Source organism: Haliaeetus leucocephalus, unplaced genomic scaffold (genome assembly GCF_000737465.1).
Source record: "Haliaeetus leucocephalus isolate CR32 unplaced genomic scaffold, Haliaeetus_leucocephalus-4.0 Scaffold555, whole genome shotgun sequence".
In the NCBI taxonomy this organism is placed as follows: domain Eukaryota; kingdom Metazoa; phylum Chordata; class Aves; order Accipitriformes; family Accipitridae; genus Haliaeetus; species Haliaeetus leucocephalus.
In genome coordinates, this window is record NW_010972991.1 from 18,540,330 (window position 1) to 18,560,693 (window position 20,364).

Sequence of the window (20,364 nt, forward strand, 5' to 3'; positions counted from 1 at the left end):
TTAATAAAGATGGACGTTTTCTGGTTTGCTTTTAAATGAAGTTCTGCTTAGGATCTGAATTTCACCTTTTCCGATGCGAGAAGAAAGTTACTCAGAAATACCTTCGATTTTCTGTGCGCCCAGAGCTCTCCTCAATATGTTGGTCATAGAGAAAAGCCCTTCCCAACAGCCCCGAGTCCTTTCGGGGTTGCTCCGGGCAGCAAGCAAATGCCCTGGAAAGGCACGAGTTAATGGACTCCTCATGGGTTCGCCTGTGGATGATCTGGAAAAGAGCATGGGCCCATTTGTTTCAGGGTGAAGTGCAGTAGGCAGTGCCTGTGGGCATGGCTTTGATGTAGATAATGAATATCCTTTTACAAAGGCCTCTGATTTGAGTTTTAAAGAAAAGCCTGGGATATGCCTGTCGAGTTATATATTGCTCCTGGAAATTTGAAATCCTGTGTGTTTCATCTGCATGGTGTAGTTACATGGCTGAAAACAGAAAAGAAAGCAATGTATGGCACGTGGGGTTGGTTTGTGTGAAGCAGGGCCCAAACAGCGAGCGCTGGGGTAGGAGCCTACCCCCAAAGCAGTACGCATGTTGAAATCTGGCTGAGCTAATCAAGGTCTGAAGGCTCCAGCTCCTGATGAGTTAGCTGTCTATTCTGCCTCTGGTATACACATGCTGAGTTAATCATGAATCTACCTTCGTTTTACATACACCATTGCTTCACTCGCTGTGCCATCTTCACTCATGAATCACAGGCCGTAAGCCAGCATTCACCTCACAAAGACTTGAAGCAGCTTGGACTGCTTTTCCGCTTACGATGGTCACCACTCCCCCAGCTCATACTCCAGCGTATGTTTGACCGTTCTTCAGCAGCTGTGGCATGTTAACCTGTGGCTAAGAGGTGTAGCAGGTAGGTGAGGGACAGAAACATTTTAACAGCATCAGTGGTCTTTAATTAAGGATATGCTTCTGACTTACGATTTCTCTAGCACTAACATTCTTGAAGAGTTCCTTTACACAACCGCTACCCATTTCTGTCCCTCTGCTAGAGTTGTGGGAATGGTGAATTTTACTGGTAAAACTTTTTGGAACTCTATACAGCAAGCCAGCTCAGCGAAATAATCTATGTTAATGGAAGCAACCTCGTTTGTAGCGCAGCCTCCCTATAGAGTTGCATTGACACAACAGAGGGATGTGCCAACAGATAAGTGTAACGTTAAAGCACACCCTAAGCATGCATCAAAAGCCCTCATTCCAACAGAAAAACATTCCTCTGTTTCTTTGTCCATTATGTGATTACGTTTGAATGACACATCCAATCAACACTGGAATGTTTTCTGAAAGTTTGGAATGGAAGAACAACGCCCTATTTTGGTGAAAATCAGTAAACTAGAAGAAGAGTAGGGGAGACACATAGTGCTCCTGGCAGCTGCTTGGCAGACCTAGCAGCTCAGAACAACTCTGTAATTTTCCTGGCAGTTATTAGCATTTCATTATAACTACCTCCATCTCAGTTCCAGTTCAAGTATGTTGACGCCCTGAATAATTTATTTCCTACAGAAGAAAAAAAGAAATAAAAAAAAATGGGAGAAAGGGATCATACAGGAATCAGTCTTTGACAGAAAGGAAATGGGTGGCATAAAACCAAAGTAGCTGGAGAGGGTTACAAGAGGTCCCTGACATACAAAGGGATGAGACCCAGGTACACAGGGAATTTGCAGGTAACAGGCAGGTGGTGTATAGTGATGAACCTGGGCATACTAAAGCAACAAGGACATGTCTCCTGAAAATGTCAGCTGCCTGAGCTAGTCCAATTTATTCAGTATTTCAGCAATTCCATGAAACGTGCGGTATAGGTATAACCAAAAAGTGCAGATCTAGTGGTGCGCACATCTTGTTCATTCATATAACTTAAGCAGTTCTGAATCCCTTAAATGCTAACAAAAGTAGATAACAGTTTAACCTGCAGACTGGGAAAGTGTACACAAGATTGTGTAACATTTCGCCAGAAATGAAAAGAAGACAGGACTTCAAGGAGAACCTCAGGAAATGTATCTACCTGCGGAGGACTGTGTCTTGATAAAAGACACTGTTGGTATGTTTCTAGCTTCAGTGTTGTTGCTGCTATGGGTGATTTGCCATTTTCTGCAACAGAATTAGGATCAATGAAGTGCGAAATGGAGGAGAAAAATAGAATTCTTAAAAATGAGGAAAGTCAAGAAAAGGTAGAGGATGATTAAGGGACTATCCCACTACCTGAGGCTGCAGTCAAGGGGGGAAAAAAAAGGAAATTAGACATTTAAATAGATTTTTAAATGTTTGGCCCAGGGTATTTGCAGGACAGGAGAGAACCTGAGGTTACTGACAAGGAGGGTTGAGAGACAGCCTGTGAGAGACTCCTTTTTTCACTGGAAAAAGGTTTTCAATCCTCTAACCTTCTCCTTCACTAACACTGGATACTTTAACCAGGTTAATGTACTGGGCAAACTGCTGTCCATGTCTGTCCTGCTCTGATTCTGCCTGTCCTGCTCTGATGCCTCTGAGTGCAGCTGCATGGATGTGGGCAGTTGGTCCCAGGAGCCTTCAGTCTATCCATGCGGGAGAAGACTTTGCTATTTTGTGATTCTCTATAGACTACAGAGGTGCTTCATAGACAGCATGAGACTGACAGCACGGAAGGGTTGGTAATCCTAAATAATCCATAATAATAGAGATATTTTAGAAACACCTGTGAAGGAAATAAAAATGACTTGGGCATCTTCCTCCTCCACTGTTCTAGGTGCTAAAACTTGGAGTAGTTCATTTGTAACATTTCTTCGTTCTTTTTTTTGGTTTTACCACAAATTATTATTTGTAGTAAATTATATTGTATATTATATAGTATATATGTATACATTTTATGAGATTCAACAAGGCCAAGTGCTGGGTCCTGCACTTGGGTCACAGCAACCCCATGCAGCACTACAGGCTTGGGGAAGAGTGGCTGGAAAGCTGACCAGCAGAGAAAGACCTGGGGGTGCTGGTTGACAGCCGGCTGAATATGAGCCAGCAGTGTGCCCAGGTGGCCAAGAAGGCCAATGGCATCCTGGCCTGTATCAGAAATAGTGTGGCCAGCAGGAGCAGGGAGGTGATTGTTCCCCTGTACTGGGCACTGGTGAGGCCGCACCTCGAGTACTGTGTTCAGTTTTGGGCCCCTCACTACAGGAAAGACATTGAGGTGCTGGAGCGTGTCCAGAGAAGGGCAACGAAGCTGGTGAGGGGCCTGTAGCACAAGTCTTATGAGGAACGGCTGAGGCAGCTGGGGCTGTTTAGTCTAGAGAAGAGGAGGCAGAGGTGAGACCTTATCACTCTCTGCAACTACCTGAAAGGAGATTGTAGCCAGGTGGGTACTGGTCTCTTCTATCAAGTAACTAGTGATAGGATGAGAGGAAATGGCCTCAAATTGCGCCAGGAGAGGTTTACTGTGTTACGGAGGCACGCACAATCAAATCTATACTGAAAGGGTTGTCATGCATTGGAACAGGCTGCCCAGGGAAGTGATGGTGTCACCATCCCTGGCGGTATTCAAAAAATGTGTAGACAAGGCACTTCAGGACACTGTTCAGTGGGCATGGTGGTGTTGGGTTGATGGTTGCACTCGATGATCTTAAAGGTCTTTTCCAACCTTAACGAGTCTATTATTCTGTGATATATAAATATATATAAAAGTGTATATATTAAAACATATAAAAATATGTTATATTAAGAATTGCCCTTTCTGTTTTACTGGGAATTTCCTGAGCTTATGACTAAACTGACTAAAATTATGTATCTTCTAATATTTTTCAGACATTTAAAAACTGCATCAATAAAAGCAAGCAATATAAATCAATCTGTTTCACCATTCAAATTAAATAGCTTATTAGTGATGTCATGTTATCTAATTATTAAATCATATATAACCATCAAAAACTGGGAAACAAAAATTGCCATGCCACTTTTATTACTATGGGGTTATTTTCAAGTTCACCAAAATGCACACAGATTTGAAATTTGGAAAAAATAAAACCAAATTTAAAAAAAAATGCACATGGGCTTTCATTGTAATCTGAATGTTAGATATATTCTAATTGTGTACCTTTAAAATGGAAAATCAGTGTTCAAAATAAAATTAAAATAAATTGAGAATTTGTAACTCATGTAATTTGTTATTTGCTCATGGTTATGAGCAAGAGTCTGTTCAAACAGTTAAGTTCACACTAAGTAAAACTGAAAGGTATTAATTTAGTGAACAAAGGTCATGAAGTTCTGGAAGCAAGTAGATTTTAATATATAATCCCAGCTCATTGCTGCCTCATCTGGCTTTTTAGGAAATCGCTTTTCCCAACACTTTCTAAATCTCTGCTAAATTTAAATCCCTGTGGCAGCCTGGGGACAGAATGCTCAGGACACTGGGGAGTGAGGGACATTTATGCATATTCAGGTGCTAACCTGGCTCAGGGGCTTTACCAGCTTCCCCCAGTGTTTCCTCTGTCAGTGAGTGTTCCCTTTGACTTAATGGGGCAAAAGTCTGATGAACACCCTCTTCAGAAGGGTGTGCAATGTACTAACAACCAACTTAACATGAGTGAGCAGGGTTAGGTTGGAGAGGGTCTGGTCCAGAGAGCAACAGTGCACTCAAATGTAAGGATTTAACTACAGTAACTGGTGTTTTAAAATGTAGACTGTATGCATAAATTCTTTTTACATATGTTCAGATTGCTTTGGGGATTATTAGACCTCCGATACAGAGGCTATATTGTGTCTCCAGAATACCTGTGGTACTGAACTTTTATTCACACACCAGAATGAATGAAAGATAAGATAGGAAACCTGAATGGAACAGAGTGGGAATGTACAAGCAATGCAGTTTTGGTCTTCTAGGAGTATAATTTCCAGGTAAATCATAAGAGGCATGCATGCCCATCTAAACCAGGAAAGTTAAAACTTGAAAATGTTTTCCAAGTTTTTGTTGAATTAATAACAAAGGAAAACAATTACCTGTCTTGCAGTAGTGAAATTTTAGGATATATAAAGATATTTGACCTGTTCCAATATGCTTCAAGGGTTTATGTATCCTTTGGGTATAAAGACCTATCTTCAACTTCTACACCTAATTATGGAATACATCAAAAAAAGTCAGCCAAGAAGATATTATTTCTGGTTCCAGTACATGAAATGTATGTTTGACAATTTTAAAATGTATATGTAAAGAAACATGTAATTTATTACTGCCTCCAGGCATGAGGAGATTTATGCGCTAAGAGTTTCACACAGGTTTTTGCTTGACTGTTGTTGCTGTACTGTTCATGCAAAACACATGTATTTCTAGTGACAGCTTCTAGCATACGTTGTTTTAAAATAGTCCTGCTTTTCAAGAGTTAAATGAGCACTTTTCTCTGATATTTATATATTTACATTTAAAAAAATACAAATATATAATTTTATATATTTATACTTATAAATAATTTTCAATAAATATGAAATACCTAAGTATACTATAAATATATTTCAAATAAATATTTCTAAATATCACTCTGCTATTGTAATTCTTCCTGATTTTAAAAATATTATATGTTATCAAAAGATAAAAAGTAACTGACAGCTTCTTTCTGTGTCATTGGTTGGTTCTTTAGAGGATGATGATAGAAATGGCAAAGCTCAGGAATGTTTTTGCTTGAATTATGCTAAAATCCAGTTCCCTTCATTACTTATTGACAAAATGAGTTTCTCAGTGAAGCTATAACACCCCGTGATGCCCTTTCTTTGGTTTGTCCTGCAGCTGGAGCCAGGAGCATTTCTGCTGGAGCTGAAGTCTGTTCTAAAGTTCCTTCTTAATGTAAATGAAAATGTCCTTAGATTTGATTTGCGTATTGTAGAGCTGCTATTAATGAATATCAGACATGTTGAAAAGCTACAAGAACTGCAAAGCCAAGAAAATGTGTGTCAGCTCCAAAAAGCCACCCTTGGAACCTGATTGGCAGCCACAGCTCGGTGTGAATAAAACCTTTATTATTTCGGCACTGATCTCCTGGGTTTCTTGGACTTTATAGATAAGTAACATGGGTCCGAACACTGAAATCAGTCGGTATAAATTGAAATCAGACTGTGAAAGAGACAAAGGACTAAAGAGAGAACATGTAAAGCATATAATTGAGATACTTGGATCTTTTATCTGAGGGAGGCTTTTTTCATTTCCAGAACAGTTGGCAATTTTTTAGCTCTTTGTCCTAGCACATAACTTACAGGCCTTAAGTAGCTTTTTTTTTTTCTCTCAAAAAATTTACAGATGTTAGCATTAAATGATTTTCTGATGTATTTTGTCATGAAATTAAGTAGCTGTTTCACACCTCTCCAAAAATCAATGGCTATAAAAGCTCTGCAAGGATCCCACTTCTGATGGAATGACTGCTCAGGATTCCCTCTGTCCCTGAAAAACAAGATGTAGAGTCTGGGAAAAATGTCTGCATACAGCAGGAGGTTTGCAGGAAGTGGCAGCCTGAAAAGATGGGCAATGACCATCCCCTGACGCCAGAAAGGAGACTGCACCAGCGATGAAAGGCAGAAGCCTAGCGATTTGATTGAATTTTAAACTGAGGAGAAGACAGAGCAGGTGAATACAACACAGAGGATGTATAAGAGACCTGGAAAAAGTGATCAGGAGATAAAGTACACCATCTATTCATCAGGTTGCAGTCCTGAGACATTTTTGTTTAGAAGTTTTGAGACGCTGTGGATTTGTTCTTGCTTTTAAGCAAGTGCTTCTTACTATCTAGGCAGTCATTATCAATTACTTGCTTTCCTGGGTTCTTGCTTTTCATTCATGTAATTTTCTATCCACATGTTAGATTCAATATTGCTAACAACATTAATCTAGGTATGAAATAGAAGTTGGAGAAAGTGGAAACTTCTTTCAATCTTAAGTTCACTGAGTAGGCAGCATTGCATATCTTGCATATCTTGTGTTTTATTCCAAGGGCTTACTTTTTTTTTTTTTTCAGTCCATACTTTTATGTAACACACACACTAACAATTGGTATCAATTTCCCATGTGCTGTATCCAACATGCATTGATGTGATGTACAAGAACTTCTTGTCATACTCCTTGTTATGCTTTTTGTATCATCCGGCCACAATACAGTGAACAGTTCTTTATGTACAGATAAATATAATTCATTAGACTAAAGATGAATAATTATACCACCCAATTTACAGTTTTTTGAGTTTTAGTTCAAATCAGTGTTCTTGATGCCATTTCAATTACATGATATATACCTATTATTTTCTCCATATAATCTAAAACCTGGAAGAATAGGAAGAGTGTTGACTTACCCCAGGTTATTAATGATAGCCAGAATTTGAAAGACTGTTTTATAAAGTACCCAAATAGCATGATTTAAGTGAGATGTTATTAAAAAGTTGTATGAGATATTGCAAAGAATTTTATTAGTGATAGCTCTCACTCTTTTCTGAATCTTGCTCTGTATTGGAAATTCTTAAGGTCTATGTGAGAAACGGAGAAAATATGACTAACCCAATTTATTAGTAATTTACATTTGTGACACAGACTGCAAAAATAAAGCTTGCTGACATCTGAACACTGGATTTCTGATAGCTTGTTCAAGCTTTACATAGATATCTCATACCTAAGAACAAATATGCATGAGTCTGTGAGATCGAAAGAACTCTCAAATATTAATTCTTAGTTTTTATTTCAAAGGCTGACACCACATGAATCACCTGGTTTATGGTAATGGATCTCATACCCTTACATCCAGATGTTTTGTTATCACCTTTATTGTCTTTTAAAACAAACACATGACATTTCTAGAAATGCAAATTAGGCCTAACAATTTAGTGTACTGAAAAGAAGTTCTCTTCCCAACAGAACACAGCTGCTGATTTTAATTCTGGTCTCAAATTATCTGGAAAAATCTGAGCTATTTTAAGCTATTTTCTCTTCCTACCTCTGCTTTCTCTCATGTTTTACACAGTTTATTCTTCAACAAGAAACAAATCTGTGTGAAAAGGGAGAAATAGTTGTATTTCATAGGAGGGTGTATTTGCTTCTTTCAGATATACAAATTTGATACAGAGAAAGGATGAATACTTGTTTTAGGGAAGCTGGACAAAATAATTATCAAGGTAACCTAAACTTTACTAATGGAAAACTTCTGAAAGCAGGGCAGCTGCTATTAATTAGCAAAGATAAAGTTCATTTTCTCATCATCTCATCATCTCATGTCTGAGGTACCACAGCATCCTTTTCTAAAGCACTTGACAATTGCAAATCTACACCATTTCTCTTCTCTACAAAGTATCAACCTCCCCTTTGCATCCCTCCATTAAGTTGTCTGAGTTTATCACAATAGATACAAAGGATTTCATTTTCAATGCTTTGCATTTCTTTCAAGTACATTGCCCTTACTCTCCCTCCTTTACTCTTGCAGCAGATCCATACTCACTTCTGCTCTGGCAGTGATGCAAATCACCATCCTGACACCAAGTTTTCACACTGTGTATTTTATCACCTAAGCAGTCTTTCATACATGGAGACAACATGTTTTAAGCATCTACAAAGACCCTCACTGTCCTTTGTCATCTCCTTTCTTAAAACTCCCTGTCACCAGGATGTCTACCAAAATGACAACAGCTAGGAGCAAGGGAACTGATACCCTCCCTGTCTGGTGGATCACTGTCATATGATTATTTCCTTGGGCTCCCCATCCATCAGTCATATCTCCATGTTATCTCTTACCTTAGGATGTAATCAGGTGCAACATTTTTTCCTGTGGCAAAGCTGATGTACAAAACACATGCCAACTGTTATGTCTGGGGAAAGCATAAAGCCAGATGACACCTTTATGTTATGTATTTTTCAGGCAGGGACTATCTTCTTGTTCTGGGATTGTACAATGTCTTGTAAAATATTACTTTGATTCCTGACTGCAGCTTTTAGCTTTGCTGCAATGCAAATAATTTTGTTAGCAAAATCTTTACAATGAGATCCATTCCATTGGACTGGAGTCATGCAAATCCAGTTTGCCTTTCCAGGCTATCCAGGATAGCCTTTAAAACCATTTGAGTTAAAAGCAATGGGCATTGGCTCATGGAGAATTATATGGCTTCCAATCTCTTCCAGCTCAGGAGCTTCCCAGCAGCAGACTATGTGAACTGGCAAAAGGACTAAAAGCCTTCTTGTTCACTGCAGTTCTCAGAATTGTACACTAGATAAAGAGAGGGATATAGTGACCGCAGAGAAATACAGCCAAAAGAAATGCAGTGTATAAATATGACTGGGCAAGTAGGTGAACCCAAGCCTGAGTAGAGCAGGAGTTTAAACCAAAGCATCCTAGAAACTTCAGGGAGCTGGGAGCACCTCCAGTAGGTCTGTCTTTGTCCAGATGCAATAAGAAATGAAGCACTTCTTTCCAGACACCGAGACAAAAAAGAATGGACAGCAGATGTGTCATTTTTCCCAGCTAAGCAAACTTCTGATGGACTGTTTCACTCTCACTTTACAAAGACGAAAGAACAGAGTAGTATAATCCCTCTTAACAGGGTTTGTAACAGACACACACACCCTGATAGTCTTGCTCTCCGGGGGCATGCTACCTTTTGTGCTCTTTCATAGATGGTTAGCACTAAAACCACTAAAACATTGCCATCTCCAATTGAGTGAGAAGCCAGGGCCATATCACAATAGTTCTTTGCTTCTGAATCAGTGGTCAATCAGTTCTAAGAAGACAAAAATACAGAATAAATATTGTTATTATTCTACATATCCTAGTAGTATTGTTTCAATCTGTTGGCTGTATGGTCTGTGAGACAGTGCACTGCTTAACATTGTAAAGGCTCCTTTCAGAACCTGGAAAGTTAGAACATATATTATTTTAATGAAAGCATAGATTGTGGAGGCTACAACAAAACCCACAGGAAGATCCTAAATCCTCCAACACTTTGGATTTTTCAGCAGCCTGGATTTGGATTGACCTTAATAATGTGTATACTTAGCGCTTAGAATCACATGTAGAAGGTCCATAGAAAATACAATTTACCAGCTGTGCAAGTATTTTTCTAATGACTCAGACTCTCTGCCTTTTTGTTATTGTATAAAAATGTGATGCTTTTAAACTGAGCAGCATAAATTACATTGTTGCTTCTTTGCTGTAATATAATGTAACCTTCTCCCGTGGTTACACATTTAAAAAGGGTAGTGTAGAGAGTTCTGTGTATCCAGTGCACCTCCTGGAGTTTGGTTGGTCTCTATCCTTAGAGTGGCTTTCAGGCACTTTTGCTATCATTTGCTTCCTAATCATCAAAGATATAAGATCTTCCTGTTACCTATTTGTATCATGGGAGGCATGAGATACCTCTGCTTTTGGATGTCTTTCTTTGGTTGATGGGATACCTTCAATTGTTAAGTACCTCATTACTATGGCAAAAAAAGTGTCGCTGTCACAAAACATACGTTTTGCAGACTGGTGCTGTAAAATAAATTACCTTACATCGTAATTTACATAAGTCTCCTCTGAGACAAAATCTGGTCAAAAAAACCCCGTATCTGAGGCAGTTTCTCTACAGGGAAGAATGTGGGTGAATGAAAAATTTGTTTCCAAGCATGGAAGATAGCAATTTTGTTTTCTCGTCATTAAGAGCTTCACTGAGATAAATAGGATCAGGACATGACTGAGCCCTGCATGTAGTAATTCTGGGCAGAACTGAGTCAAAAGTATTGCATTACACAATCATCAAACATTAAATTTTTTGAAGTCTTGGCACAAAGATTGCACCATGCCATCAATCATTAAAAGGTATGTGCAAAATATAGCAAATGTCTCAATTAAAAGCAAAGCAAAAGATTCCTCTGCATGACATGTTCTTCACAGAGGCAAAATTAAGATGACAATACAATAAATCAAAACATGAAACTGGAAGATGTATGGTGTTGCTTTCTGTGTAGGACACATATGACCTATGACTTACTGAGTGTCCTGCTAGTTATGAAACAATCTTTTCTTTAGTGGGACTTTCACACGAGTGAATCAAATTGCAGAAGGGCTATAAGATCTCATTTTATGCTCATTTAAATGTATGGCTGAAGAATCATCAGGTGGTTTGACTCTGGCTTAACAAGTATCCAATACACAGAACAAAATCCTAAGGGCTAATGACTGCCAAGCTGATACAATGTGTATTTCAAGAGGCAATTTAATGTAAACTTTTGTTCATAATGTACCACATATTGTGCTATAACAGCCCATCTTCCTGTATAATTTAAGTTTTCCTAAAGTTCAGCTCCCTGTTGTGTACATCTGTCCTTTCAGGATGTTAGAAGAAACTATCAATTATTTTTCCTCACAAAATAACTGCAACAGTTTCAAATGAAACATAAAGAAAGTGAATGTAGTTTCTTATATTAGCAAAATAAATGTATAGGGTTTGTTTTTCAAGAAAGTATTACAAAAAGATTAATAAGTAATGCAAAAAGTGTATAAACATAATTTTGAAACTAGGAACAAAGTTCATTTATCTTCTGTTTATTAGTAAAAGATTTTCCATTATTCTAGAGAATTATATTTGTAAAATGTTATTTCCTTAAATATAGCGATGCAAAAGTATTTATATTCTTTTAATTGCTTGCACTTCTCTTTAACTTAAGTACCATGTACATGCTTGGAAACCTAGCTTTCAATAGCAGCAAAGTATGTACATAATTAGTAGTGGGGCCTTCAATCATTCTCGCTCTCATGTTCCACTGTTTTCCCGTATTCCAGCACAGTTATGTGCCCTTTAAGCTATTTTTATCAAGTGTGACAACTTTGAACTTGTTCCAAGACCATATTGCCTTAGATGTGACCTTCTGGTGTGGAAGTTAAATGTTCTCTGAAAATCTTGCATATAACATGTACTTCTCTATATTTACTCTTAATGTAATATCTTCAAAGAATACCAAAAAGTCAGTGAAACATGAACTTTTTCTATAACAGCCTTAGAGCCTGATCCTTTATACATGACTTCAGTAGGATTTACACATGTGTAAGGGCTGTGGACCATGTGTGCAAATATGGACACATGTTGTATCATATTAAGGTTCAATAATAGGGCTGGCCAGGAAACAAGGATTCTGTTTCGTGAAAAATTCTGAGGTTTTGGCATTTGGTTTCATTCTGATGCAGAATCAAGACTTTTCAGTGTGTTTGAAAGCAAGACAGTCCAAGAAGGAGACAGAGGCAGACACACAACTGGGGCTAAGTAGTTACCTGTCGTGGTGAATCCCCATTTCAGACACTGCTTCAAATCTGACAGCAGTGATTTAAACCTGGACATGCCCTAGGCAAGATGAATTTCCTCGCTACTGCATTATTTGGTGTCCATAAGCAAGCGAAGCCCTTCCTCCTCATTTTGACTGAAATTCCATTCTGATATTGAGGTGGACAACTCCAGTCCTCTCTTAGCAGGACAGGCAGCACTGCTCGCTAAGATGTTTCCTTGTGGAGCATCGTCTAGCTGTGAGATATACCATATGCCAGGGGACCCATGTGGTGTATTTTATCACAAGGCAGGTGACAGGCCATGGTGCTGTACTCTGCTACCTCACAGGACTCTCTAAACCTATGCCCAGTGGTATTCCCTGAGCAGCCACAATCTACTCAGCAGGCACTCATGAAGCAGAGTTTGGGGACCAATGATGTAAGCAAAAGGGCTGGGTGTGATGGTTTTATATATCGGTTTTTTATAATGTGCCGCAAGAATTCCTGTCACTGGAGTTGTTTGTGTGTTATAGCTGCAAAATGTTTGTCCAAGATGTACGTGTCTAAAGTGTTGGCTTTTCTCTGGGTTTACAAGGAATCAGGTATCCAAGGGAGCAAATTTTCTGTTTGATGAATGGTGTTTGGTTAGAAAAGAAATGCTGAATGAGTACGAACCCCATCAGCTCTGCTTTATTTTGTCTCAAATGAAAGTTAGCACTATTTGATTTGTTCCTTCCAAACAATACAGTGTTGATAAAAAGACTTTAAGACACATATGCATTTGAGATATATCTGTATTACTGCAATAGCAATATCAGCAAATTTTTTTAAGTGTACCTTGAGCATTTTGCATCCTAAAAATAATGCCATAATATTGTGCTGTCTTTTTCAGCAGTAGTGTTGTAGACAATGATAGTAAAGCAATTCTCACACAAATTACATTTCTGTTTGGATTATACTATAAAAATTAACTTTTCCAGGTTAGATATAAGCTCTAGCAAACATTAGCTGATAATTTAATTTCACTTAATATATATTTGAATATTGATTTCATGTAATAAAAAGCCCAAAGAAATCTCAACAAGCTTGAGAGAAATTCTTATGGACAAATGGAATATAGCTTTGCCTGTGGGTTGAAAAAGACTTAGAAATATTAGTGGGTGCCTATTTTGTTCGGCTGCTTTACTGTCTGCAATCACTGAACTGTGATAATGATAGGAAACAGTTAAAACCAGTAAAGAAAACTTTCTAGAAGAGGAAATAGCAATTGACAGATACTGCTTATTTTAAATTTGAACAGTTAGAAAACTGATGAACAGAAAATAATCTAAATTTTCTCTGAGTTTGTTTCCAAGACAATTGTCTAAATTTAGTCTCTATGTTTGAGAAAACTCACAGACTATATTTAAAATTAAAAAAAGTTTGCTTTATTCATCATTTGTTGCTAGCATGACCCAAGACAAGTTTCTGGTACATTTTGCCTAAGGGCCAAAGTAATAATTCCAGTCTGAATGTAAAATACTATCCAGCAATCTGTCCTAGATCTTGACATAAGAATTGGCCAAGTAGACTTTTCTTCTGTTCTTTTTTTATTAAAACAGTATTTCAAAGGGTAATTTAAAAAAAAAAAAAAAAGGCAGGGAACTGGAGCTGCCCTTTTTGAAGGTCAGATGATGGTTAATTTTAACATTTATGTGGTAGCACCAAAAAGGCGTGACCTAGTCAAGCAGAGGCAGCTTAACAGATGATATGGAGTGTAAATGATGAAGATCTGCTTCAGTGTGCCTGGTAAGTATTATAAGTATGGATTATTCCCACTTTGTAGATGTGGAAGCAAATCAGGAACTAGATTTTGACCAGGACTCAGTGTTAGAGACAGGATTAGAATTCAGGAGTCAATTGCTATCGAGTTTAGTTCATTAACTCAAACTGCTAGGCATGCTATTAGATATCTGGAGCTCTTGTGGCTGGTGGTCACACCAGAGGCCACCCAGCCCTAACAACTGTAGCTGTGAATGCAGCATTTTTTGGCTCTCTGAAGTGACGCACTCTGTTACAAACTGTGGCTACTTCCTCACATGATTATACTGTAACAGGTCACAGCCAAAGCAAAGAATGAGTTCTTTTTAAAGAAATTCTCAGATTGATCTGTTTCACCAAGGATATATTTTAGCATTGCATTTCCCCACTATCTATGCATTCAGATAAAGTGAACTGGCAAGACTACCTGCAATAATGCCCAGCTGATCATGTGTCAGATCTCTCCAACATCAAGTTTTGGTTGCCTTGTGTTCCAGATCTCAGCTGGGAATGGCTGTGTGAGGGAGCATGAGCGACCTGTCCTTGTGGGGAAGAAAACAGTGGCACTAATGCACATTCATATCAGTAAAACAACAGAAATACCATTTTGACAAACAATCCGTGAATGGACTTCATGGATTGTAAAACCTCTTGTCTGAAAGACATAAGGTGTCAATCTTCATGTGCTATTGGTCCACCAAGGGTGGTATGAGCAGCAGGGATCTCACAGCCATATAAAAATAGAGTGAGAAGAATGTTTTAAAACTCTTTCTTTTAAAAAGGTAGAGGAACCTAATTTGTCTTTACCTTGACCTTGATGTGTAGAGGCAAATGCCAACCAGAAGAGGGAGTGCATGTCAACTGGAAGTCTATTCCCAGAGCTCTACTGACTCAACTAATTATTCTGCTGACATATACAGTCATGTTGGAAACATAAATAGAGAAGATAAATCCGGACTTGCCTTCGGGAAAAGGTCAAAGCTCATCAGAAAAGAACAGATACTTACAGTCTCCATTGAACTGCCCTAGCAGAAGTATTTCCACATTTAAGAGTGGCTGGTTTTGAGACAGAAATGTGTGTCACTCTTGTGCTTTCATGTACATTGCTCGGCTCATAGAGCAACAGCAGGCTACTTGCTGTGCCTCTCCTACTTACAGCTCACATAGGAGTCACTTATGTGTGTAGTACAAGTCATTTCTTCCTGTAAACAAGCCATGACCATTAATTGCTTTTCTCTTGTGCTCTCTTCCCTCTTCTGCCCTCTTTTTGTGACCTTTTTTACAATAAGTTTTGCTTTTCCTTATTTCTCCTGCTGCTCTGTCCTCCAGCTGTCCTTCCACCATCACCTCCTTAGGCACCAGCATACAAAGGAGATGGGAAGCTGCAGAGGTCTGGCTGCCTGCAACACCCCTGCTGCTCTTGGGTGGCTCACCCCGCTCTCAGAGCAAGTACCAAGTACCAAGTACCAAATGACTCCAGCTGGAGCTGGCTGCAGCTGGGTCTGTTGGCAGGAGCGCTCAGCTCGGGGAGACGTGAGGTTTTGCTGCCACAAGACTCTTTCTGCCATCTTTTCCTGCTCCCTCTAACACCGGACCGCAGCTCCAGATAGTTATCTTGGCATCAAGGCTCCACAGCTATGACCATAGCGTGCCTCAGAGGGCTTGCCTATGGGTAATTGGGAGACACTGATTGCTCCAAGAGAGACTTACCATTCTCCCTTCAGTTTAGCGCTCATTTGGGGAGGTTTCTTTTCATCCCTTTTTAGCTTTTTCATCCTGCCCTTATTTTATGTAGTTCTTTCTTATTTTCTTTCCCTTGGCTTCTTATGCCCTTTCTCTGTCCCCACTGACCCTTATTTTTCATTCTTCTTCTCTGTGACATTCTTTATCTTCCACTCCCTATTTTCTATTATTCTTTTTATTCTTGTTTCCTTTAGCTGCCCCCTCCCCTCCATTTTCCTTCTTTTGCTTTCCTCTTCTTTGTTCTTGTCCCTGCTTCTTTGCCCCTAATCCCATCTACAAAGTGATATCTCACATCTTCATCCTACCATAACATAGTCCTGCTTACAAATTTACATCTATTTTTCTTTCTCCTGCTGGTCATGCCACTTACTTAATACATCTTTCTTTCCTTCCTTGAAGGGAATAAGCTCTGATCAAGGTTGCAAACACTTTTTTTAAATGGTTAGAATCAAACAAGAGTTTGAGGAATATTAATCCAACAAATTAATTTCTCATTAATTTTAACATATTTGCTTATCCTCAAATAGTCATTGAATTATGCTATAGCATATTTCAGTCTTAACAGCAATCAATTAACATATAAACAATAAATTTACAATCATTAAAATTAAATTGCAAAGCTGATTTTCATTTGAGATTTTCCTAATCATATCCGTAAGTTACATGTCTGCACATAGAAACTAAGAAGCTAGGTATAAGTACTCATTATTTTCTTTTTAAAAGTCTGTCCTATAATGTGGCTTTTTTTGCAAATAATTATTTCCAATAATTGTTTAAAAAAATAATTTTGCAAACTATTATTTTTGGTTCATTACTGAACCAAAACCAGAAAGCTTTTTTCCTTTCTATATTATTAAGGCCAACAGAAGAGAGATAAGTGACAGTTTTATTTACGTACTATAATGCGACAAGAGACCATTAGGCTTTACATAGTATAGAGTAACTAATATTATTCTTTTCCATCTTTTTTTTTCTTTCTGAGCCACTGAGCCCTTGATCTTTTTAAACAACGCTAGGTCAAGTCAGCTATCTAAGGAATAGTTTGCTAGAGAAAACAAAAAAGCAATGGTGTCTGACAGTCTTCAAATGCACTTTGTACCTTGTTGTTTTAGTGTCAGCTATTGACAGATCTAGTGGGGGAAATTTCTAGTCCCATCAGCAACAACAATTCAATCTTCTATAGCACTTTTCACATCAGAGAACATTACAAATAGCATTATCATCCCTCTGTTGATAGCACAGGAGGTTGGGGTAAGGATAACTGACAGGTTATAGGTAAAGTAAAGATCTAACTGGAAAAAATAAAATTCCAGCAAAAAAACAAACACAAAATTCTGTCTTTCAGTGACATCCCCCCCCCCCCAAAAGGTTACACAAAGAATTTTTCAAACCTTGCTGAAATTCCCCATCCTTTGATCTGACTTTAGATATAGTTGCAAAAATATGGTGAGATGAGGGTAAATTTTACTGACACCGTTTTGGATTAGTCAGGTCTTTTTTTTTTCTTTTTTCTTTTTTCCTTCTTTTCTAAAGTACAAGTTCGGTCTCTGAGGAAACATTCCCTCTCTACCACACAAGTGGTAAATAAAATCTACAAATAAATTCTACTATTTCCCCAAATGTATAGGATACAAAAAAATGTATTCATTAGTGTGAGATATAAAAATGTAGACTCACACTTCTGAAATCTACGGCTGTTCCTTTCACACTTGTGCCAAAGGCAAACAAACATAATTCTCCCTGGCAGCTGGACGACATTCCAAACAGCCACCACATTAATTCACTCACCTCCATCAGCCTCTGCCTACAACCTGCACAGCTTGCTGCCAGGAAGCCTGGCAATAAATTCCAACTCTCTATACCAAACAAGGTAGAAAATACCATACAATGCATTATTCCAAAGGACAAAATGGGCTCACTTGATAGGGATACCAAGGAAGGGGTTTTTCTTCCACCGTTTGGAGTTTCCCTTATTGCACTTGCGGAAGTTGTCAGTTGTCACAGAAAATGTAGGTTTGCACAGGCAGTTGAAGTCTGAATTTTTTACTCAAAATTTCAGTAATTTTGTCAGTGAAGTCTATAGCTGGATGTTTGATTAAAACTAAGATTATGTATGTTGATGATTTGCAAACCAACAATAACACCTGATGTGATTATAAAGGATCAAGCCTGGAATTTCTGTGTATTCATCTGCTTCTGGAGAAGGGTGTTGCAGACACCATGCCACAGCTCTGCAACATCTGTTAGTGCAGGGCTTCTTATTTTCTCTCCAACAAAACGTATATGAAAATGGAGGCAAGTACCAAAGAACAACAGTATCTATGGCTACAGATTATGTTTATTTACTTTATGTGTATATATTTGGCTTTATATATATTTTTATATGTATGTATGCACACAAAATCATTCCACTTTTCTCTCAGTCTTCAAGTTGTTTTTCTTTTAATTTCAAGATGAAAACCAAGAAATAAAAGTAATGCTGTTCTTGGAGGAAATGGAGTGCACCTCTCTTGCCTAACAGCAACTGCAAACAAAATGGCCACTGTCTCAGGAGACAGATAATTCTCATCAAGTTAAAGGTACAGTATGCAGTGAAGGCATCACAAATCCAAAGGTTTTCAAATATGGGCTATTTTGCAGCTTTTTTCTATTCACCTTTTTCAGGAAAGTTATGTATTCTGAAATAAAATGAACACGGTATGTTAATTTTGTTTTCCCTGCAATGATTTTCAGGAGTTCAGCCTGGAAGAACACCCGGCAATCTAAAAGTTTTCCAGCTTCTCAGGTTCTTATGAGTATGAAGATCTGCACTGGAAAACTCAAGGGAACAGCTGTCAAAAAAAGTTATGACTGGTTTGGCTTAAGGTTGCACTCAGCACGAGAAAGTCAGCCATTCTGCACGTTCAGGCCCCAGCCAAAAGTAAATGGAACAAATGGGATAGTAAAGGAATAAAATCATTCTCAGAAGTGTAACAGGCACTTCAAATCTCAGAAAAGTTTTACTTTGTGTTTTGAGCAAAGTTGCTGACAATAACTTCATGCAAACTGCTTCCACCCATGTTAGTTTTACTAACTGTGTTAGTTCACTGCCTTTCAGGATGGCAAAAAAACTCTCTCTGTTTGATTAGTCTTCTATCTTGACTTTATCTTTTTAGAGTTTTGCAAAGCTGATAAAAATACAGAAGTTCACACAGAACAATTTATTTGGATTTCAGCCAAACCTTTGATAAAATTGTGTGTCATGAGCTTCTGTATCAGCAAAAGTAGCTAATTTTTGAACAATAGGATAAGTCCTTCTTTAAAACTTATTTTACACCTTGGAGAAGTGTTATAGTAAGGAAAACCTTATACCCTCTAGATCTATAAATTTTTCATTTTTTCTGAGTGAACACCTACTCCACATTATACCAATGACTTATTTTCAGTGCTTCTTTTTGTGGGAGTAGAGGGGTCCTTCATATGATCTCCACTTTTCTTGTTCTTTTTGAAGTTGCACTAGGATGTCCACCTGTCATTATGTTGAGTGGCTGTAGTTTCTGTAGAATTAGAGCTACAATGAGCTTTCTAACAGAAATTGAATTCGACTGCTGTTTATTCCTCCTTCCAAATTTTAATTGCGCTACATTTCCTGCCACTGGATCCTTGCCTGGGACAGGTTTTTGTACTGTACGGTACAAACTGTGCAAATGTCTCCCTTTTTCTTTTTTGACAGCGTAGTTGAAAACTTTCCCTGCCTAAGTGTGATTTAGTCCACTCTCTGCTAGGACTGATGCTTTCCAGTTATGTCCTTTTCTTCTTTATGATTTTCTTAATCTCAGAACAATTTAAGCTCTTTTGTGGACTTCCTAAAATATCAGCATAGGGTAAGCAGCTATAGGGTCAACAGGTCTTGCTATAATGGCTAACTAGACAAGGACTGAGTGCTGCAGTCCTTTCACATTTCAAACTCCTGTTGACCCCGATGAACCATAAGGAGGTAGTTGGTTTTAACTGTCTTCACCTCAGAACGGGTATTCACTGGGCAAAGAGGACTGGAGACAAAATTGCTTCACTTTAGGAACAGCTAGGAGAAGTATACCTTAATTTGCACTTGCAAGTCTTCCAGTGCTTCAGGTATTCTTCATACAAGCTGCTGAGTTTTGAGTGCCTTTACTTCCAGGGTATTTTAAAGTTAATTTCTTTTTAAGAAAGGACACTATTATGCTGCATTTTTGCTCTCCCTTCTTAGTGGAGATTTACAGTCTGAACTCCAGAATAAGAGCTGCTTTTGGTCTGGGGAGATGGTGGTTCTCAGTTTTGAAAAGTCTCAAGATTTTATCTTGAGTTTCAATATTTGCTTCTTCCTTTATAACTGCCATTCTTGGATGTGAATGAACCCATGACCGTTTTAAGCTTCTTTTTCTTTAAGTGTGTTTCTACACCTCACATTTGTAACATCTGAAAATACAAACACAAATTTGATAAAAGGTTAGAAGTTTAAAAAGTCCACCTTATTTTTTCTGGAACTTAAGATTTTTAAGCCAGTCTCATTATTTCTGATGCCTGTAGGATGCCAGTTTT